This window comes from Somniosus microcephalus, unplaced genomic scaffold, assembly GCF_052327205.1.
Source record: "Somniosus microcephalus isolate GS21.2 unplaced genomic scaffold, FLI_Smic_1.0 unresolved_chr3, whole genome shotgun sequence".
In the NCBI taxonomy this organism is placed as follows: domain Eukaryota; kingdom Metazoa; phylum Chordata; class Chondrichthyes; order Squaliformes; family Somniosidae; genus Somniosus; species Somniosus microcephalus.
In genome coordinates, this window is record NW_028225181.1 from 57844881 (window position 1) to 57868400 (window position 23520).

General features: G+C 43.6%; 1 pseudogene across 1 annotated transcript; it reads left to right on the forward strand.

Annotated features, from left to right (window-relative positions):
- Positions 1–1529: 1529 nt before the first annotated feature.
- On the forward strand, positions 1530–21635 carry LOC147091574 (Ig heavy chain C region, secreted form-like; annotated as a pseudogene). The gene is made up of 7 exons (XR_015075220.1): positions 1530–1653; positions 1773–2084; positions 3343–3402; positions 13489–13785; positions 14337–14645; positions 16749–17057; positions 21185–21635. The product of XR_015075220.1 is annotated as an Ig heavy chain C region, secreted form-like (transcript).
- Positions 21636–23520: the final 1885 nt, after the last annotated feature.

The following is a 23520-nucleotide window of genomic DNA, read 5'->3' on the forward strand; positions in this document are numbered from 1 at the left end:
ATGGGAAGAGTTACAACTAGATATACAACTAAAATAGTTAATTTTTCTCCCGTAGTGTTGCTGGGTAGATTTGTATATAAATAGGCCTGATTGACAATGTAAAGGGTTTGAAGTGGTCAGTAATGAGGAAACAGATCTTTGATTTACTGCACTGAACCCCCAGATGCTTCCTGTAAATGACACTGGGCGTTCAGCCTCGCTAACGGCAGTCGGCTGGGTTGCTGCCAAATGCTGTATGGGGCAGATTAGCGTCAATATGAATGGAATCATGATGAGATTTTACTATTTGAGCATTAAATGATTCAGTAGCGCTCTTAAAAGAAAGAAACATTTTAATGATATTAAATTGTAACAATGATTTTCGGTAAACTCCATGCTCACAATATCACAAAATAGGATCCGAAAATAGAAATTGATCCATATGGTATTCAATTAAATCTATTTTCAAATAAAGTTAATTCTAGATAATTCAGCCCGTTTATTCAGTACTGCATGAAGTGCTGGGGAGAGATTTAATGGACCCATACACACAAGTTAATGAGCTGAGTGGGAATCCCAAAGTAAATAATACAGCGGTGGAATTGCCTTGAACCCGCTGGGCTACATTGTATATTCTCAGAGTTGTGTGCCTGATTTAAACTGAAGGCTCCCTTATTACTGATTAGCAGCCGCGCACTGTGCAGTTTAATTTGTGCTGATTTGGATTCCTGAACAAGCCCGCTCACAGCCCAGCTACCAATGGGTAGAGACATGTCCAGTTTGTGATATCTTTCAGCGGGAGATAAAGCATTTAATGTTGTGACATTCTGTAACATACCGCTGTGTCCTGATATACTGTGTTCCTGATACCAGTGTATGTTACACAGTAGGTCGTTATTAAAGGTCGCTGCAAGGATTTGGATGCCGGGGTTTACTGATCGTATTATCGGTTGTCATTCACCGGCTTCTCTCTTAAGAAGCTGATCTGAAGCGGGCGGGCCCCAAATTGTTATGTGTCTCTGTCAACTCAATCCTTAATTATCAGGCAAGCGGCCCTATCATACAGCTAATTTTATAAAGGACTGTCTTAGGGTCACAGACTCGGGGGCAGTTACAGAAATGCAATGAAAGACACTTGTATAATATGGGGGTATTGTACTCGTCTCCAGACACAAATCGTGCAGCTATAGACATCCACATTGTAAATACAATCACATTACCCAATCCCGCATTCAGTTACATAGACCTAAAGCAGTTCATAATATAGGGGATACTTTATTGGTGCAGAGTGAAGGGAAAGGTACCGGGAGATGGAGTAACACACACTGGCAGTCTCTTTAGACCCTGATAATGTAATTTAAACTTAGAGATCCACTCCTCCTTTAATATTGAGGATATAAAGGGATTAATTTACAGACCAGATGAGAGTCCTTTCTCTTGGTGATGTGGACGGTGTGACGTGGCTCCAGCAGACACCTCTATCAGTGAATCAATAGGCGGCGCCTCTAACCACGCCCCCATCTGCCGGGTATTTAACTGCCGGTCACTGGGTCCGCAATACAAGAATCCGGGAGTGGGTTTGCTCAGTGAGTTCCTGCCAGAACCATTTCCCACACATTGCCAGAAGGATGAAGTCGGCGATTTTTCTCAGTCTGTTGCTGGTTTTCTTATCCGGTGAGTAGTTTTAATTGTCCAAGTCTCTCAGTGTTAATGTCTCAGTGTTAGTCTCTCTCTTACAGAGTCAGAAATCATTTCACCAGGATTAATCCTCGGGGTTTTTGATTTTTTTTCAGGTGTCCAGTCGGATGAAATAGTGTTGACTCAGCCCGAGGCCGAGACCGGACATCCCGGGAACTCCCTGAGACTGACCTGTAAAACCAGCGGGTTCGATCTTGGTAGCTATGCTATGAGCTGGGTCCGACAGGTTCCCGGACAGGGGCTGGAGTGGCTGGTTAGCTACTACGATGCATCCAGCAACTACTACGCCCCCGGGATTGAGAGCCGATTTACTGCGTCCAAAGACCTTTCAAACAACATCTTCGCGTTGGACATGAAGACCCTGAAGACGGAAGACACCGCCATCTATTACTGTGCTAGAGACCACAGCGAGAGAAACCAGGGCTGGACCCGTACAAGAACAGACCGAGGGGAAATTCAGCAACTTCCATCGTAACCTGACGGTCAGTAATTGTGTCAAATGCAATATTAACGGCCGTGTTCAGAACAAGATCACAAGCCGCTTGTTACAGAAATAACAAACTGAACATTCTATGGTAAATGTCTAACCCACTAACCGATGTACTGAGGAGATGTTCTGGTTGTGCTCCTGTTTACAGTTAACAGTGTCAGCAATTGTAGAGCTGGATATGATGCTCGGTTCAATCTGACTGATACCAGGAGGGAGTTGGTTGGAACTGTGTTCAGTTTCATTCAGTTTTTCATACTGTTGGAGTAAATTCTAAACTGGATCAGAAATGAATGTCTATTTGAAGTGAATGTCTATTTGAAGTGAATGTTGAGAGGCAGTACTGCACAGAGAGTGAGTGCAGTATTTGTGCGGGTTCCTGTCACTGTGGGAGGATACGGGGGTCACGGTGCTGTACACAGCGAGCTCCTCATACAAAAACCCCAAACTGGGAGTTTGCTCAAACCTGCGATCACTACCACGCCAGGAGCTTCGCAGGAATTTAGGCTTACATACACATAATGAGTAGAAGTAATATATATTGTATTAAAGTATAAAGTGTTCTGCATTATTAACGTTGATACTCATGTTACATCTGCACAGATTCTTCACAAGTACTCCTAATCCGTTTTATAAATATAATGACCAGAACAAACTGAAATATCTCACTGGTGCACTCTTAGTGGAGTCGGAACCAGGTTTTTTACAGCGCTGTGGAATTTAATCTCTGTATTTTACAGTTAACAGTCCGCCGGAGTATTTGACACGATGTGTCTCACTGTGATATCTTGGGTGGCACAGCAGTTAGTGTCAATACAAAAACCCCTCAGCACTTATTGACTGAGTTTGGGTCAGTGCTCGCTTTTACAATCCAACTGTATATGCAATGGAGTATTATTTGTGTCCAGCACGGTCCTACTAGCACGCTTCAATATGAATACACTGTGTGATATTTATTCATTCAACAGTTGCTGATGTCGATAAATGTTCTTGGTTTATGTTTCACAGAGTAGCCCATCAGGTTATTTTATGAAGAGTGAAAAGTTTCCATTAACGCATTTAGCATTTTATGAAGATCCATCGTGATTTACTTTGCCCTGGGATATGGATATTTAAACTAATGTTGTGTTTCTGTCTCTTCCGTGCAGTGCCGGTTATTGTGCGACCAGCCCGGGGAGTGTAACACTGTGACTATCTCAGCTACTGGGGACAAGGGACCATGGTGACGGTGACTGCAGGTAAGAAACATGCACTCATTCAGTAACTGTTGTCTTTGTATTTTGATTTTATATTTCTGTTTATTTTAATAATTAATTCGTTCACTGAAACTTGGGTTCGGTCGATCCTCTATTGAGATTTTTTGCAATGTGTTATTTGATTCTGCTGCAATGGGATCATCGATTAAAACTGTTTCTTCACTGAAACTGCTGTTGTGGGATTGAGCCTCTGATGTGATTTGTTGTTTATTGGCTGATGAGATTGTGGGCCTGGGTTACTTTAAAAACCTAACGGTTGTTAAACTGATAGGCGTTTCTGCAATGTTTAATCTCGGTGACATCGATTTTTCTACAGTTTTCTGATCGAAACCAAACATTGTGTTTAAATGTGTCTGAAAGGAGATTGTAGGCACAAAACAGCGAGCTTTAGCGCTCAGAAATAACTTGAAGCTATTTTAACGAATTTTTATTTGTGATACTTACAAGACATCTATTAATCTAATGTACATGAACGTTCATATTTAATAAGTGATGTTACTGTAATTAAGAAATTCAAAGTTAATAAATTTGCAACCAGAACAGAATTAAATTAATATTACTTACAATATTACAATGTAGTAATATCACCCAATATTATTAAAATATGCTATAAAATCAATATTAATGTTTTGAACATGATCTGTCTAATCACAACTCTGCTGTCATTATGTTATATTCCTGCTTATTTCAGTAATGAATGAGGTCAGTGACAAGCGGATGCGTTGGATTCTGTATTGAGGTTTTATGCAATGTTACAGTTGATTCTGCTGAAAGGGTTTATAGAATTAAGCTGCTGCTCCATGGAAGGTTCTGTCGCGGGATTCAGCCCCTCGGTGATGTGATTAAGTGCTAATCTGCTGAGGAGAGTGTGGATTCAGCCCCTCGGTGACATGATTCAGTGTTGATCTGCTGAGGGGAGTGTGGATTCAGCCCCTCAGTGATGTGATTTAGTGTTGATCTGCTGAGGAGAGTGTGGATTCAGCCCCTCAGTGATGTGATTCAGTGTTGATCTGTTGAGGGGAGTGTGGATTCAGCCCCTCAGTGATGTGATTCAGTGTTGATCTGTTGAGGGGAGTGTGGATTCAGCCCCTCGGTGATGTGATTTAGTGTTGATCTGCTGAGGAGAGTGTGGATTCAGCCCCTCAGTGATGTGATTCAGTGTTGATCTGTTGAGGGGAGTGTGGATTCAGCCCCTCAGTGATGTGATTCAGTGTTGATCTGTTGAGGGGAGTGTGGATTCAGCCCCTCAGTGATGTGATTCAGTGTTGATCTGTTGAGGGGAGTGTGGATTCAGCCCCTCAGTGATGTGATTCAGTGTTGATCTGCTGAGGAGAGTGTGGATTCAGCCCCTCAGTGATGTGATTCAGTGTTGATCTGCTGAGGAGAGTGTGGATTCAGCCCCTCAGTGATGTGATTCAGTGTTGATCTGCTGAGGAGAGTGTGGATTCAGCCCCTCAGTGATGTGATTCAGTGTTGATCTGCTGAGGAGAGTGTGGATTCAGCCCCTCAGTGATGTGACTTAGTGTTGATCTGCTGAGGAGAGTGTGGATTCAGCCCCTCAGTGATGTGATTCAGTGTTGATCTGCTGAGGAGAGTGTGGATTCAGCCCCTCAGTGATGTGATTTAGTGTTGATCTGCTGAGGAGAGTGTGGATTCAGCCCCTCAGTGATGTGATTTAGTGTTGATCTGCTGAGGGGAGTGTGGATTCAGCCCCTCAGTGATGTGATTTAGTGTTGATCTGCTGAGGAGAGTGTGGATTCAGCCCCTCGGTGATGTGATTTAGTGTTGATCTGCTGAGGAGTGTGTGTCTGTTACTCTGAATACCCAGAATTTGTGAAACTATTTGCCGTTTCTACAATGTTTAATCTGGGTGACATCGACGGGCAGCAGGTTTCTGATCTAATGCCAACATTATATGTGTTTCAAACTATCACAAAACAGGAAGGTTTTTGAAATAAAAAATCATTGAAGGGTATTTAAAGTATCTTCTTATTGAAGTGACAATTATGCATTTAACTATTAATCTATCGACTATTATGCTCACATTTAATACGTGAAATGTTACTGTAATTACTATCTACATCATTAACAAGTGTTCAGATTGTAGTTAAATTTAATTAATATTAATCAACGATAATAATGCGATAATGTCTCCCAATATTACTAAAATATGCTATAGTAAGAATATGAATTACTAAAGTTTATTCGCCTTCCACAGTTCTGCAGTACACTGGGGAAAATTAACATGAGCGGAAAGGTTTATTCACCTTCCACAGTTCCGCAGTACACTGGGGAAATTAACATGAGCGGAAAGGTTTATTGGCCTTCCACAGTTCCGCAGTACACTGGGGAAAATTAACATGAGCGGAAAGGTTTATTCACCTTCCACAGTTCCGCAGTACACTGGGGAAAATTAACATGAGCGGAAAGGTTTATTCACCTTCCACAGTTCTGCTGTACACTGGGGAAAATTAACATGAGCGGAAAGGTTTAGAGGCTGGAGAGAGATTTAATTATGCGTGCAATGATTTTAATAACATCCTGATTTCACCGCTGTGTTCAGATGGATTAGGGATGTTTTACACAGATGAATGACGGGTTGTATTCAAATACAACTTAAATCCGTGTTGTAAATTGCAGTTTGTCAATTTAATATACGCGGCGAGTTATGAAATTCATACTGTGCTGCAAAAACCATATTATTCCTTCAATAATATTGATTGTTTGACAGTGAGACAATTATCACTAAACTACTCAGCAAGTCCAAAGTCTAAGAGAAAAAAGGTCGCTGGCAGTCAAAGAATTGTTCATGTGATTCTATTTTAATTCAAGGAAGGTTCAGACTGTGTAAGGCTGGAGACAGAAAGATATTCCATTGAAAGTCAAACATTTTAATTTAAACACAAGAGGTTCATATTATCTTAAATTTAAAACAACATCCTGTCTCCCATAACTCTGCTCTACATGGGATAGAACGAAAGGCAAAGGACAGATTATTTCTGAGTTATGTTTCATTCTTATTAATATTAAATTGATTAACAATATTTCTCCTCCAATTGCTCAATAAGTTTCAGTGCCGCAGATGGTCTGAATGAATTGTTCTCCTCCAGTTTTATATTGATCATAATGTAAATAGCAGACTACATATAATAATGAATTTACGGGCATTCTGAGTTACAGGAGTAAAATATAAAGGATTGTCTGTTATTAAATAGCGGAGGCTATGTTACTGACTGCAAACTGCACCGGTGGTTTTTAATTAACACAAATATTTGTTATTTTTAAGATTGAGGAGAATATTTCAACTCGAGAGTCCAGCTTTAGGTAACAGGTGGTGTTACAGCCCGTCGGTAGTTAGTGAGATGTGACCCCGGCCGGAAATTGTACTATTTAAAACAGTCCACTCCGAAATCCATAATGTGAAATACACTCTGAGAGTAGACAGACTTCAGGTTATATCAGAGAGTTCAGAAAAATGATGAGATTGAACACGTGTAGGCAGAGAGCTGGAGAGTATTACATTTTCCTGATCATTTTTAATTATTCAAATGTGATTGGATTTAAGTAAAAATAATACATTTATCTGATTGTATTGATGTATTATACTATTTAATATTTTAATTATGTCGAATTATCCTTCCAATTGAAGTAAAACCCTATTATATCAAAAGTAAATAGTCAGAATTAGGTTTAAAATTACTATTAATTAATTTTATTAATAAGGCTGGAGATGACAGGAAACACAATGAATTTCAAGCAGATTCATTTCATTACACAAGTTCCAGGAGCGGGTGGTTCTGAGGAGGAAGGTCCAGAAAGGCTCACAGAATATTAACACGGAATCACCAGTGGGGACCCGAATTTCTGGCCCAATGAATTGATAATCTTTAAACGTTTTGAGTATCAGCTAATTATTGAATGAGATTGGCGTGATCCTGAGCTCACTTTCTGAATAAACATTTTCAGGAAGTGACGGTAACGCTCCAGAAAGCAGCGCCGATTCTGATCTTCCGGGAAGCTGGAAGTTATTTTGACAATTTAAACAGATAGTGTAATGCTTTACTCAGTATCTGACCCGTGTTGAACCTGCCCTGTGAGTGTTTGATGGGACAGTGTAGAGGGAGATTTGCTCTGTACCTAACCCGTGCTTTAACTGCACTGGGAGCGTTTGGTGGGACAGTGAAGAGGGAGTGTTACTCTGTACCTAACCCGTGTTGTACCTGCCCTGGGACTGTTTGACGGGGCAGTGTAGAGGAGGTTTTATTCTGTATGTAACCTGCGCTGTACCTGCCCTAAGTGTGTTTGATGGGACAGTGCAGAGTGCGCTTTTTACTCTGTATCTAACCCGTGCTGCACCTGTCCTGGGAATGTTTGATGGGACAGTGTAGAGTGAGCTTTACTCTGTATCTAACCTGTCTTGTACCTGCCCTGTGAGTGTTTGATGGGACAGTGCAGAGTGCGCTTTACTCTGTATCTAACCCGTGCTGCACCTGTCCTGGGAATGTTTGATGGGACAGTGTCGAGTGAGCTTTACTCTGTATCTAACCCGTCTTGTACCTGCCCTGTGAGTGTTTGATGGGACAGTGTAGAGTGAGCTTTAGTCTGTACCTAAGCCGTGCTGTACCTGCCCTGGGAGTGTTGATGGGACAGTGTAGAGTGAGCTTTGCTCAGTATCTAACACGTGCTGTACCTGCCCTGACTGTGTTTGATGGGACAGTGTAGTGGAGATTTTAGACTGTATCTAACCTGCGCTGTACCTGCCCTGAGTGCGTTTGAAGGGCAGTGCAGAAGGAGATCTAGCCTCCTACTTACAATGACGTGGAGGTGATGGGCACGTTCAATACAGATTCACCTTCTATCCAATCATTGCTATATGTGAGCTGGAACGCTTTAATGAAATCGTGTATTTGAAGCTTTATGTTGTATATAATTGTGCTTTACCTAACTGAGCAAATTGTAAAAGCATTTTATGGAGAAGTTATTTTGTATCCAAACTGTGCTTTTGTAGAGCTGGGAATCGTTGATGGGACAAAATGGTAAAAAGTTTTACTCTGTTTCTGAACCGAGTATCAACTTGCCGCACAGTCTTTGGTCGGACCGTGTAGAAGGAGGTTTACACTGTATGTAGTTTCTGTTGTATGTGAGCCGTTAATATTTGCCTGGGCAGTGCTTATGGAGCTGTTTTCTCTATCTAACTCGTCTTGAATCTGACCTGGCAATTTAAAAATATATCTATCTCTTAATATATTTGACCCGGAGAGCCTGACAGGACAGTGGAGAGGGAGCATTTCTCAGCATCCAAACCTTGCTATTCCCGATCTGACCAGCAGGTTAATTCAGAGCGATCGTCATTCTATCTTATCCGTGCTATATCGGACCTGAGAGTGCTTGGTCAGACCCTTAAACTGCAGCTAACCAATAACTTGAGAGTGCTCGAGTCAGATATATAACAATAAATTGTTCCATTGCCCAGGTTGAACAAGGCACATTTATTGATGGCAACATTTTTTGGAAAACATGCCCAAATTTGAATAAAGTGTTAATGTTTAATCATTTTGGATATCAGCTAATTATTGAATGAGATTGACCTGATCCTGAGCTCACTTTCAGAACAAACAGTTTGAGGAAGTGGCTGTAGCGCCAGAAGGCAGCACCTGTTCTAATCTGATGGGAGGCTGGAAGTTATTTTAAAAATTTAAATGCAGAAAGTTGATAGTCCCGCTCGGTGTAACCATCTTGGGAACTTTAAGTTTGACATTATAACTTCGTTCATTTTTCTTTTGAAAAGGGACAAATTCGACCGAGTTGCAGTTATTGGACTGGGTCACAACACAAGGCAGACAGTAACTGAGCTGCACTTCTGTGAAACAATTAAAGATTTACATTCAGCCTGCAATGAGTCATCATTCACAATGAGCTTTAAGCCTTTATAATATAACCAAGTCACACATTTGCGTCAGATTGCTCAGATCCCTTTGTTTTAAATATCCTCTTTCATTGTAACAAACAATAAAATAGATCTGATAGAAGTGGCATAAAAATAAAACAAAAAAGGTGACTCAATCGCGGCTAACAAGGGAAATTAGGGACAGCATAAGATCCGAGGAGAGGACATATAAATTAGCCAGAAAAAGCAGTAAACCTGAGGACTGGGAGCAGTTTACGATTGAGCAAAGGAGGACAAAAGGATTAATTAAGAGGGGGAAGATATATTCTAGAGTAAGCTTGCAGGAACATAAAAACTGACTGTAAAAGCTTCTATAGATATGAGAAGAGAAAAAGATTGTTGAAGTCAAGCATAGGTCCCTTGCAGGCAGAATCAGGGGAATTTATAATGGGGAACAAAGAAATGGCAGACCAATAAAATACATACTTTGATTCTGCCTTCACAAAGGAGGATACAAAGAACCTCCCAGATATGTTAGGGTACATAGGGTCGAATGAGTGGGAGGGATTGCATGACATCAGTATTTGTAGGGAAATGGTGTTAGGGAAATTGATGGGATTGAATGCTGAGAAATCCCCAAGTCCTGATAATCTACATCCTAGGGTACTTAAGGAAGTGGCACTGGAAATATTGGATGCATTGCTGGTCATCTTCCAAAATTCTATAGACTCTGGAGCAGTTCCAATGGATTGGAGGGTAGCTATTGTACCTCCACTATTTATAAAGGGTGATAGAGAGAAAACGGGGATTTATATACTGATAAGCCTGACATCGGAAGTGGGGAAAATGCTAGAGTACATTATAAAAGATGCAATTGCAGAGCACTTGGAAAACAGTGACAGGATCGGACAAAGTCAACATGGATTTAGAAAAGGCAATTCATGCTTGACTGTTCCACTGGAAGTTTTTGAGGATGTAACGGATAGAATAGATAAGGGAGAACCAGTCGATGTGGTGTATTTGGAATTTGAGAAGGCTTTCGAAAAATCCCGCATAAGGGATTAGCGTGCAATGTTAAATCACATGGGATTGGGGGTAAGGTAATAACTTGGATAGAAAACTGGTTGGCAGAAAGGAAGCAAAGTGTTGGAATAAACGGGTCTTTTTCTGAGTGGCAGGCAGTGACTAGTGGGTACTGCAGGGTTCAGTGCTAGGACCCCAACTATTCACAATATATATTAATGAACTAGACGAGGGAACTAGATGTAATATCTCCAAGTTTGCAGACGGCACAAAGCTGGGTGGGCGTGTGTGCTGTGAGGAGGATGCAGAGAAACTCCAGTATGATCTGGACAGGTTGGGTGATTGGGCAGATGCATGGCAAATGCAGTATAATGTGGAAATATGCGAGGTTATCCACTTTGGTGGCAAAAACAGGAAGAAAGATTATTATCTTAATGGCAATAGATTGGGAAAAGAGGAAGTGTAACGAGACCTGGGTTACCTTGTTCACCAGTCGCTGAAGCTAATCATGCAGGTGCAGCAGGTGGTTAAGAAGGCAAATGGTATGTTGGCCTTCATAGCAAGAGGATTAGAGTAGAGGAGCAAGGATGTCTTGCTGCAATTGTACAGGGCCTTGGTGAGACCACACCTTGAGTATTGTGTGCAGGTTTGGTCGGCTTATCGGAGGAAGGATTTTCTTGCCATGGAGGGAGTGCAGCGAAGATTCACCAGGCTGATACGTGGGATGTCGTATGAAGAGAGATTGGATCGATTAGGCTTATATTCGCTAGCGTTTAGAAGAATGAGAGTTGATCTCATTGAAACTTATAAAATTCTGACAGGACTAGACAGACTAGATGCAGGAAGGATGTTCCCCATGGCGGGGAGTCCAGGCCCAGAGGTCACAGTCTACGGATAAGTGGTAAGCCATTTAGGACTAAGAGGAGGAGGAATTTCTTCACCCAGAAAGTGGTGAACTTGAGGAATTCTCTGCCACACAGGGCAGTTGAGGCCAATTCATTACATATTTTCAAGAAGGAGTTAGATATATTTCTTAATGCTAAAGTGATCATGGGATATTGGGAGAAAGCAGGGACAGGGTAATGAGTTTGGATGATCAGCCATGATCTCATTAAATGGTGGAACAGGTTCGAGGGGCCGAATGGTCTACTCCTGCTCCTATATTCTATGTTTCTATGTTTCAGAATATGAAGTGTTTCCTTCCATTAAATCGGGAAGAACAATTTCCGCTGACTCCTCTAGAATCAGAGCAACGTACATCACAGGAAGAGGCCATTCGGCCCGTCCTGCCTGTGCCGGCTCTGAAAACTGTCCAATTTCCTCAAAAACCCCAGCCTTTTCCTCCTAACCCTGCAAATGGGTCCTCTTCAAGTACATGTCCAGCCAGCTGGTGCTTTCCAGTAATTAGCAACCCTCTTGTGGGAAATACCCCAATTGTCCCGCTTGATCTTCGGGAAATTATTTTAAATCTGTCACCTTTGGTTAACAACCTACTTGCCAAAGGAATCAGTTTCTGCCTATTTGCTCTAGCAAACCTCCCATAACTTTGAACAGCTCTGTTAAGTCTCCACTTAACCTCTGCTCTAACTAGAATATCCCAGCTTCTCCAATCTCTCCACAACTGAAGTTCCTCATCCCTGGTAACTTCCTGGTAAACCTCTTCTCTACCCTCTCAAAGGCCTTTCATCCTTCCTGAATTGTGCTGACAGGATTGTGCTCAATACTCCAGCTGAGGCCTGACCCCTGATTTGTAAAGGTTTTGCATAGCTTCCTTTTTTAAATAATCCATGTATCTATTTACAAAGCCCAGTGTCCTATACGCCTTCATAACAGCTTTATCAACTTTCCCCGCCAACTTCAATGATTTGTGTATATGCACATCCATTTCTCTCTGTTCTTGCATCCTCTCAAAATAGTACCATATAGATTATACTGCTTCTCCATGTTGTTCCTCCCAAGGTGCGTCGCTTCACACTTATCCACACTAAATTGCACCTACCATGTGCCTGTTCTTTTCACTAGTCTGTTTAAGTCCTCCTGAAGTCTGCTACTATCCTGCTCACTATTTGCTACTTTGCCAAGATTTGAATCATCTGGGAACTTCAAAATTGTACTCCCTATACCCAAGTCCAGGTCATTTTTATATAACAAGAACAACAATGGTCCTCATACCGATCCATGGGAGACCCCACTGCAGTATTTTCTACAGTTTGTACAACATCCGCTCACCACTACTCCCTGCCTCATATAAATGTATAATATTTAAGTGTTACCAATATTAGATTTTTATAGAAGAAACCTCTCCCCATGATTAGATTATGCTCAATACAATCAGCAACAAGAGGTGCCTGTTACGACCCAGAAAGCAGCGCCTGTTCTCACTGGTGGGAGGTCATCAGGTACTTTTGTAACTGAAATGGGCCATTTAAAGAGACACTACCATTAACCGGATTTCGGAATCATATATTATAGTCGGATAATTAATTGAGTGGGAGCGAGGAGGAACTTCATGAAGCATCCATTCAATAGAATGGGACAGAGCACAAATGACAGGGCGTTGAAGTACATCGCTCAAATACTGAGCAGGAAAGAGATAGATTCGACCCAATCCCGATTCATCTGCAGCTTTTATCTTAGAAACTAGCCGTGAAAAAGTTTCCTGTTCAATTCTGTGTGTGTCGGATTTGAGCTGATGTTTTGCTAGTTTTATAAGCGCGGATTACGCTGTTACTTTTGAAGTAGAGTCACTGCTGTTTTGTAGGGAAAAGCATTAGTCAATTGACACAGAGCAAATTTCCAAAAACTGCAATGAAGTAAATGACCAGAAGTGGTGTTGATTGATAAATAAATGCTGGCCGAAATTGCAGGAAAAACTCTCTGCCCTTCTATTGTAAGATCGAATGAAAGATACCTTATTGAGGTGAGGTGAAAATGTTCTTATATTTGCAATATGATAGAACTCGGACAGAGAGGTGTGTTCCCGACCAGGGGGTCGACAGGCGCGTATGATGGACCTGACAAAAGCGCAAATGCCGCTGTAGTTTTTGATCGTCAAATGATGGAAAGAGTTTATCCTGGAGTCAAATTTCGCGTTGTTTGGTTGTTTTATGAGCCCGGATTACAGATTCTAATTTGCCTAATTGGCCATTCTTTCCCAGCGACACCATCTCCTCCCACCCTCTACGCTCTACTCTCCTGTGAACCACCCAACACAGACGGCTCCATCATTTTCGGCTGTTTGGCAATGGGCTACAACCCCGAAATCTCCAGCGTTTCCTGGACAAAAGATAAACAGCTGATCAACACTGGATTGATGACTTATCCATCATTGCTCAACAAGAGGGGAACCTACACACTGAGCAGCCAGTTAACCATCACCGAGTCAGAAATGGGGAGCAGCACAATCTACTGCGTGGTTCGACGAAGAGATTCCGTGTGGATCGTTGCAATGCCAGGTTAGTGTAGTGGGATGTAGGGGCAAACTGTGAAAAGCAGGGAAGTTATGTTCAACTTGAATAGAAACTTGGTTAGTCCACACTTAGCGTATTGTGAACAGTTCTGGTCTCCACGGAGCACAATCCTAGACTCCATATCACACTTCGAATACCGTGTACAGTCCGGTTACCTTCTCACACTTGCAATACTCTGCAGACTTCTGGTCACCGTATCACACTTAGAATACTGTGCACATTCCTGGTCTCCATATCACTCATAGAATACTGTGCAGAGTTCTGGTCTCCATATCACACTTAGAATACTGTGCAGAGTCCTGGTCTCCATATCACAATTAGAATACTGTGCAGAGTCCTGGTGTCCATATCACTTTTAGAATATTGTGCACAGTCCTGGTCTCCATATCACACTTCGAATATCGTGCAGAATTCTGGCCCTTGGAAATGCCTTGCTAATGTGTGCCAGATAGTAAAGGACTTGTTTAATGATAAGGACACTATGCATTTCTTAATCATTTATTTTGCAATGAATGTCCAAAACATGTATTCCCCAGAACATGTGGTCCATCCAACTGTTATCCTCACGGCGAGTTCCAGTGACCAAATCACCAGCAGCAGATATGCAAAGGTCGTGTGTTCAATCATGGACTTCCATCCAGAGTCACTGACCGTGAATTGGCTGAAGAATGGACAACTCATGCATTCGGGCTTCGTCACCTCTCTCGTCTGTGAAGTGAACGGGACCTTCTCGACCACCAGTCTGCTGACAGTCCCCGCCGGCGAATGGTTCAGCGGCTCGGTCTACACCTGCCAGGTCACTCATGAAGGGGTTACCCAAAGCCGAAACATTGCCAACTCTCAGGGTAAGAGGCACAGTCGGGGAGTTCCAACCCATTTCCATTGCCGCTCTGAGTCAGAATTTTATTGGAATTAGTCCATAGCACAGCACAGTTTCTAATTTACAAGCAAACACTTTGGTGTTTCCTTCCGATGTAAGTGGGATTCCTCAAGGTTTAGGATTCCATCCCTTCACCAGCAAAGAAGAATTCCCTCAGCTGTAATGTCAGACAGTGAGTGAGGTGTCCTTATTTTCAGATTTACCCTGTGTTAGCTCTAATTATAATATACAATCATGCAGTTTGTGTTTCCTTCGGATGTAAAAGATAATAAAGAATTGGCTTTATACAGCGCCTTCCGGGACCTCAGGCTACCGCAAATCGATTGACAACCAATGAATTACGCTTGAAATGTGGCCACTGTTGTAATGTACAAAATGAGGAAGACATTTTGTGCACAACAAGCTCCCACAAACAGCAATGTGATAAAGACCAGATTTTTTTTTTGTGATATTTGTTGAGGGGTAATTATTTGCCATGGCACCGGGACAACTCCCCTGCTCATCTTTGAAATGGTGCCATGGATGTATTACGTCCAATTGAGAGGGCAGATTGATCCTCGCTTGAACACCTCATCCAAAATACAGTGCAGCGCTCAATCAGTACTGCATTGGGAGTGTCAGTTTCCATTCTGTGTTCAAGTCTCTGGAGTGGGACTTGAACCAACCATCTTCATCAATTAGGATTCCTCACAGTTCTGGATTTAATAACCTCGCTATAGGTTTCCCTCGACTCTGATGTCAGACAGTGAGTGAGGTGTCCTTGGGCTCCGGTTTATCCTGAGCTGGCTGATCATATTCCGAGCGGCAGTAGGTGTCTGGAGGCCTTTACTGATAATTTTCCAGGAACCCACTGCTAGAAAGGTCATTTACCCTATTTAGAGAACTGTGTTCAGTTCTGGGCTCCACACATCAGGCAGGATATACTGACCTTGGAGGGGGTGCGTTGCAGATTTACCAGAATGTTACGGGGCAAGAAGTATTACATTTTGAGGACATATTGCACTGACTAGACGTGTATTGCTTTGAGTATAGAAGACTAAGGGGTGAACGAATTAAGATAATTTTTGGAATTGGTGGTCATATAGAGATAAAGTATTTCCTCTGCTGGGGAAGTCCAGAACAACGGGGGATAATCTTAAAATTTGAGCTAGGCCGTTCAGGGGTGAGGTCAGAAACCACTTCTTCGTGCAAAGGGCTGTGGAAATCCGGAACACTCTCTCCCACAAAGCTGTTCAAGGTGGGCGTCAATTGATAATATCAATACTGAGATTGATAGATTTATGTTGGGCAAGGGTTACAGAAACATTGCAGGTAGATGGTGTTGAGGTGCAGATCAGCCATGATCTCATTGAATGGTGGGCCAGGCTGGATGGGCTGAATGGCCTCCTCCTGTTGCTGTGTTTCTATTGCTGCCATGAGGTCATATTTCATTCTGAGTCTCTCTCACCAGGCATGAGAAAAGCTCACTATGACAGAAATAAACAAACTGCCTCACACCGGCTTTACAAATTATTCCCCACCAAAAACACCCCTTTGGAATTCCAGCTCCCGACAATTCACTTCTACTCTGAATATTCCTACACATTTTCATCGCCTCAAATATCGGAACAAGAAACTAGAAGATTCAGTTTTTTCTTGTTGCACCGAAAATCATGGATTTTATTTGAAAGCCTTTTTGAAACAGTGTAATTTTCGTGAAGAGCTCTTGAACCTGGGGACAGAGACATTATAATGAGCGGAGATGTGTTCGGGCACCAGGATGTATGGACGGGCATAAAGGAGCAAGGGATTATGGGAAGAGCTGTTTTCAGTGCGTAAATAAATTGCACCCGAATTTATTCATTGTCTAACGCCGGGTAATTGCTTCACAGCCCATTACAGGAGTTCTGGGGGCAAATACACAGGAAATATTAGAGTCCCCCAGAATCGTTGACAATTTATTGTCATTCCAATAACGCTGGTGCTTAATCAACAGGGAGATTTATTCTGCTTGAGTCAGAAATGGGTGAATACTGGTGTCCTGATTCTGAAGATGAAACATTGCTTGACTTTCATTTCTGTTTCACAGATTGTTCCTCATGCAGCGATCTAGTGATTACTCTTCACCAACCGTCACTAGAACAGGTCTTACTGGAGGCGACGGTCACCTTAACCTGCGTCCTGTCTAATGGTCCTTATGGAGTCACCGTGACCTGGACCCGAGGAAAGGAATCTTTGAAATCAGAGATTGCCGTTCAACCCGGAGAGGATCCCAACAGCGTGATCAGCAAAATAAACATCTCGACACAAGCCTGGCTGAGTGGGGATGAGTTCTACTGCGTGGTGAGCCATCAGGATATGCCAACTCCTATCAGAGATTCCATCCACAAAGAAACAGGTGAGCAGTGAGAGTGTAGCAATAAGTGAGACACTGTGGCTGTTTCCTAGGTTTGAGTAAGGACCAATTCGTTCTATTATGAGTTCTAATGGACTACTCTGATCATTCAGATTGATAATTCCACTAACTAAATACCCTGGGAACCGAGGTAATGCACTTAAGGGGAAGATAGATAAGTTCATGAGGGAAAACAGAATCGAAGGATATGCCATTAGGGTTTAGATAAATGAGGTGGGAGGTGTCTCTTGTGGAGCATAATCACCGGCTCAGAGCTGTTGGGCCGAAGAGCCTGATTCTGTGCGGTAAACCCAACTCTTCAGGCTCATAGAGAAGGATTGCATATCAGTCAGCTCAGGCTTGGAAACCGAACAGGGTCCAGAGGAGAATATAAATCCTTTAAAAATCGGCGTGAAGTACATTTCTCTCACATCTAACCACCGCTTCCATTGTCTCTGGAATTCTCCAGCTTATTGTTCTTTATTCTAATTGTCCTGCAGCTCAAGATCCGCGGCAACCGTCCGTGTCTGTCCTCCTGCCCTCGGCAGAAGATGTCTCCGCTCAGAGGTCCGTCACCCTCACCTGCTTAGCGAGAGGTTTCTCCCCACGAGAGGTCTTCATCAAGTGGACCGTTAATGACAAGCCGCTCAATTCCAGCAACTACAAGAACACCGAGGTGTTGGCGGAGAACGGCAGCAGTTCCTTCTTCATCTACAGCCTGTTATCCATTGCAGCGGAGGAGTGGGCCAGCGGCGCTTCCTACTCCTGTGTGGTGGGACATGAAGCGATCCCCTTGAAGATCATCACCAGAACGGTCAATAAATCCAGCGGTAAAGAATGCTAATGAACATTTCCCTTGTACTGATGGACTCCGTTAATTCTTGTCAATGAGAAACACTCGCTTGCATTTAAGTTCTTAAATAAACATCAATAAAGGTCTTTTCTTCCATTCCTGAGTTAAAAACACACCTTTCAATTAATTTTGTTTCCATTTTTGCCAAGGTTTCAGGTCGATTACCTTTCGGCAGCCCGTTTTGATGAAGGGTCGTCGACCTGAAAGTTTGACTCTGTTCCTATCTGCACAGATTCCGCCTGACTTGCTGAGTTTTTGCAGCCATTTCTGTTTTTATCCCAGTTAGCATTGTTGTCCATCCCTTCAGAATTGGGGACATTTACATTTCAATAATCGCAGCAACTGCGAACTGATGTGAGGGCCACAAACGAGCACGAAATGTACCCCCACCAGAGAGAGAGGGAAGGCCAATTGTTAACCCACAGTAGCCTCACTGTCCCACCAGAGAGAGGGTAAAGGGCAATTATTAACCAACTGTACCCCCACTCTCCCAGCACAGAGAGGGGAAAGGGCAATTGTTAACCCACACTAGCCTCACTGTCCCACTAGAGAGATGGTAAAGTGCAATTATTAACCCACTGTACCCCCACTCTCCCAGCAGAGAGAGGGGAAAGTGCAATTATTAACCAACAGTACCCCCACTGTCTCACAAGATAGAGGGGAAAGGGCAATTGTTAACCCACAGTAGTCACACTGTCCCACCAGAGAGAAGGGAAAGGGCAATTAATAACCCACTGGACCCCTACTGCCCCACCAGAGAGAGGGGACAGTGAAAATCTTCACTCACTGTATCTCCACTCACCCACGAGAGAGATGGTAAGGGCAATTGTTAACCAAATGCACCCACACTCCACCACCATAGATAGGGAAAGGACAGTTGTTAACCAACTCTACCGCCACTCCATCACCACAGAAAATGAAAGGGCAGTGTTTAACCCACTGTGCCCCACACACCCTCCAATGATAGGGCAAGGGCAGTTGTTAACTCACTGTACTCCACTCCCACACCATTGATAGGGAAAGGACAATTGTAAGCCCACCGTATCTTCAATCGCCCAGCAGAAAGAGGGGAAATGGCGACTGTTAACCCATGAACCCCACTCTCCCACCAGAGAGAGGGGAACAGGCTATTATTAACCCACTGTACACCCACTACCCCACCAGAAAGAGGGGAAAGGGCAATTTTTAAGCCATTGTATCTCCACTCACCCACCAGCGAGAGAATGAAGGGCAATTGGATTACCACTCTACCTCCCACTCCCCCAACAGAGAGAGGGGAAAGTGCAATTGTTATACCCATTGTATCTCCACTCACCCACCAGAGAGAGAATAAAGGGCAATTGTTATACCATTGTAACTCCCACTCCCCCAACAGAGAGAGGGGGAAGGGCAATTCTTAACCCACTGAATCTCCACTCACCCACCAGAGAATGAGGAAAGGGCAACTGTTATACCACTGTAACTGCCACTACCCACCTTCGAGTGGGGAGAGGGCAATTGTGAAGCCACTGGTTCTCCAGTCATCCACCAGTGAGAGAGGAAAGGGCATTTGTTATACCACTGTATCTCACAATCTCTCCCCCAAATGATGTTGAGGATGGGCGGCAACTGAAAATAGCAAAACAGAGATTGATAGATTTTTGTTAGGCAAGGTTATCAAGGGTTACAGAAAGAAAGCTGGTAGATGGTGTTCAGGTGCAAATCCGCCATGATCTCATTGAATAACAGAACAAGCTGGATGGGATGAATGCCCACCTCCTATTCCTGTGTTCCTATTGCTGCCCTGCGGTCATACTTCATTCTGACTGTCACACCAGACATGAGAAATGCTCACTAATGACACAAATTAGCAAACTAACACACCACGGCATTTCAAATCATTCCCCACCACAAAAGAGGCCTTGGAGCTCCATTCTCCCGACGTATCACCTCTCCTCTGATGGGGGCTGCAACAGGTTTCTGCACATATTCATCGCCCCAAAAATCATAACAAGAAAACAGGAAATTCACTTTTTTCCTGTTCCACCTAAAATCCTGGATTTTATTTGACAGCCGTTTTGAAGCAGTGTAATTTTCGAGCTCCTGACACCTTGGGGCAGATGCATTATAATGATCAGAGATGTGTTTGGGCACCAGGATCTATAGACCGGCATAAAGGAGCAATGGATTTCGGCAAGAGCTCTAGTTAGTGCGTAACACAATTGCGCTTGAATTTATTCTTTTTTTTACGCCACGTATTTGCTTCACAGCACATTACAGGAAGCTCTGGGTGCAAATACTCAGGAAATGTTAAAGAGTTAGCCGGATTCGGTGCCATTTCTTTGTCTATCCAATAACGATGGTGTTTAAGCAACAGCGACAGGGTGAATTCACAATGGTGATTGAATCTCCTTGAGCCAGTAATGGCTGAATGCTGGTGTCCAGATTCTGAAGATGAAGCTTTGCTTGACTTTCATTTCCATTTCACAGATCCTATCACAAACAGCGATCCACTGATTATGCTTCGACAGCCATCACTAGAACAGGTCTTACTGGAGACGATGGTGATCTTAACCTGCGTCGTGTCTAATGCTCCTTATGGATTCACCGTGTCCTGGACCCGAGGAAAGGAGACTTTGAAATCAGAAATTGCCATTCAACCCGGAGAGGAACCCAACAGCGTCATCAGCAACATAAACATCTCGACACAAGCCTGGCTGAGTGGGGATGAGTTCTCCTGCGTGGTGAGCCATCAGGATATGCCAACTGCTATAAGCGATTCCATCCACAAGGAAACAGGTGAGCAGTGAGAGTGTAGCAATAAGTGAGACACTGTGGCTATTTCCTGTGTATGTATACGGGCCAATTCATTATAGTAAGAGCTTTAATGGACCACTCTGATAATTCAGATTGGTAATTCCACTAACTAAACATTCTGGGACCCGAAATAATTCACCTAAGGGGAAAGTAGATAAGCCCATGAGGGAAAAGGTGATAGAACGATATGCTATTGTGGTTAGATGAAGTAAGGTGGGAGGTGTCTCCTGTGGAGCATAAACACCTGCCCAGATTTGTTGGGCCGAATGGCCAGTTTCTGTGCTGTGAATTCAACTATTCAAGCTCTCAGAGAGAAGGATTGCATATCCCTCAACTGCGGGTTGAAAACCGGACAGGATCCAGAGGGGAAAATATGTACTTTAAAATTCAGCGTGAATCACATTTCCCTCACATCTAACCACCGCTTTCATTGTCTCTGGAATTCTCCAGCTTATTCTCCTTTATTCTAATTGTCCTGCAGCTCAAGATCTGCGTCAACCATCCGTGTCTGTCCTCCTGCCCTCGTCAGAAGAAATCTCCACACAGAGGTCCGTCACCCTCACCTGCTTAGCGAGAGGTTTCTCCCCCCGAGAGATCTTCATCAAGTGGACCGTCAATGACAAGCCACTCAATTCCAGCAACTACAAGAACACCGAGGTGTTGGCGGAGAACGGCAGCAGTTCCTTCTTCATCTACAGCCTGTTATCCATTGCAGCGGAGGAGTGGGCCAACGGCGCTTCCTACTCCTGTGTGGTGGGACATGAAGCGATCCCCTTGAAGATCATCACCAGAACGGTCAATAAATCCAGTGGTAAACCAAGTTTTCTGAACATTTCCCTTATACTGATGGACACCGTCAATTCTTGTCAATGAGAAACTCTCGATTGCATTTCCGTTCTTAAATAAATATCAATAAATGCGTTGTCTTCCAACCGTGAGTTAAAAACACAGCCACTTAGTAAGTTGTGCTTCCCATTGTTGTCAAGGGGCGGGCTTTGTATCTGAAGTTGGGAGTTTTTGGGTCTTGGGTCCATGGCTTGTATAGTCAGCGCTCCCTGCTCAGATTCACCGTGAGTTAGAGATAAAATGAAGCTTTCTCATAAAACTTTACTCAACGTAACTTCAGCAACTTTCCTCCCACTGGGGGAAGCTTAAAATTCCCATTTCCAACAAACAAAAGCAGCAGATTAAGATCTTGGTCTCCGCATTTCTCGTTCAATAGCAGAATACTGCAGATGGTGGAAATCTTAGATAAAAACAGGAAATGCTGGAAATTCTCAGCATTCAGGCGGCATCTGTGCAGAGAGAAATAGCTAACGTTTCAGGTCGATGACCATTTGCCTGCCTGTTGTTAACCCAATGTACCACAACACCCCTACCAGAGAGAGAGGAAAGGGCATTTGTTAACCCACTGTGCCACAACTCCACTACCAGAGAGAGGGGAAAGTGCAATTCTTAACCCACTGTACCACAACTCCCCTTCTAGAGAGAGGGGAAAGTGCAATTCTTAACCCACTGTACCACAACTCCCTGCCAGAGAGAGAGGGGAAAGTGCAATTCTTAACCCACTGTACCACAACTCCCCTAACAGAGAGAGAGGAAAGGGCAATTGTTAACCCACTGTACCACAACACCCTTACCAGAGAGAGGGGAAAGTGCAATTGTTAACCCACTGTACCACAACTCCCCTAACAGAGAGAGAGGAAAGGGCAATTGTTAACCCATGGTAGAGCCACTCCCCTACCCGAGAGTGAGGAAAAGGCAATTGTTAACCCACTGTACCACAACACCCCTACCAGAGATAGAGGAAAGGGCAATTGTTAACCCACTGTACCACAACACCCTTACCAGAGAGAGGGGAAAGTGCAATTGTTAACCCACTGTACCACAACTCCCCTACCAGAGAGAGGGGAAAGTGCAATTGTTAACCCACTGTACCACAACTCCCTTACCAGAGAGAGGGGAAAGTGCAATTGTTAACCCACTGTACCACAACTCCCCTACCAGAGAGAGGGGAAAGTGCAATTGTTAACCCACTGTACCACAACTCCCCTAACAGAGAGAGAGGAAAGGGCAATTGTTAACCCACTGTACCACAACTCCCCTTCCAGAGAGAGAGGAAAGGGCAATTGTTAACCCACTGTACCCCAACTCCCCTTCCAGAGAGAGGGGAAAGGGCAATTGTTAACCCACTGTACCCCAACTCCCCTTCCAGAGAGAGGGGAAAGGGCAATTGTTAACCCACTGTACAACAACACCCCTGCCAGAGAGAGGGGAAAGGGCAATTGTTAACCCACTGTACCACAACTCCCCTTCCAGAGAGAGGGGAAAGGGCAATTGTTAACCCACTGTACCCCAACTCCCCTTCCAGAGAGAGGGGAAAGGGCAATTGTTAACCCACTGTACAACAACACCCCTGCCAGAGAGAGGGGAAAGGGCAATTGTTAACCCACTGTACCCCAACTCCCCTTCCAGAGAGAGGGGAAAGGGCAATTGTTAACCCACTGTAAAACAACACCCCTGCCAGAGAGAGGGGAAAGGGCAATTGTTAACCCACTGTACCACAACTCCCCTAACAGAGAGAGAGGAAAGGGCAATTGTTAACCCATGGTAGAGCCACTCCCCTACCCGAGAGTGAGGAAAAGGCAATTGTTAACCCACTGTACCACAACACCCCTACCAGAGATAGAGGAAAGGGCAATTGTTAACCCACTGTACCACAACCCCCCTTCCAGAGAGAGGGGAAAGGGCAATTGTTAACCCACTGTACCACAACTCCCCTATCAGAGAGAGAGGAAAGGGCAATTGTTAACCCAC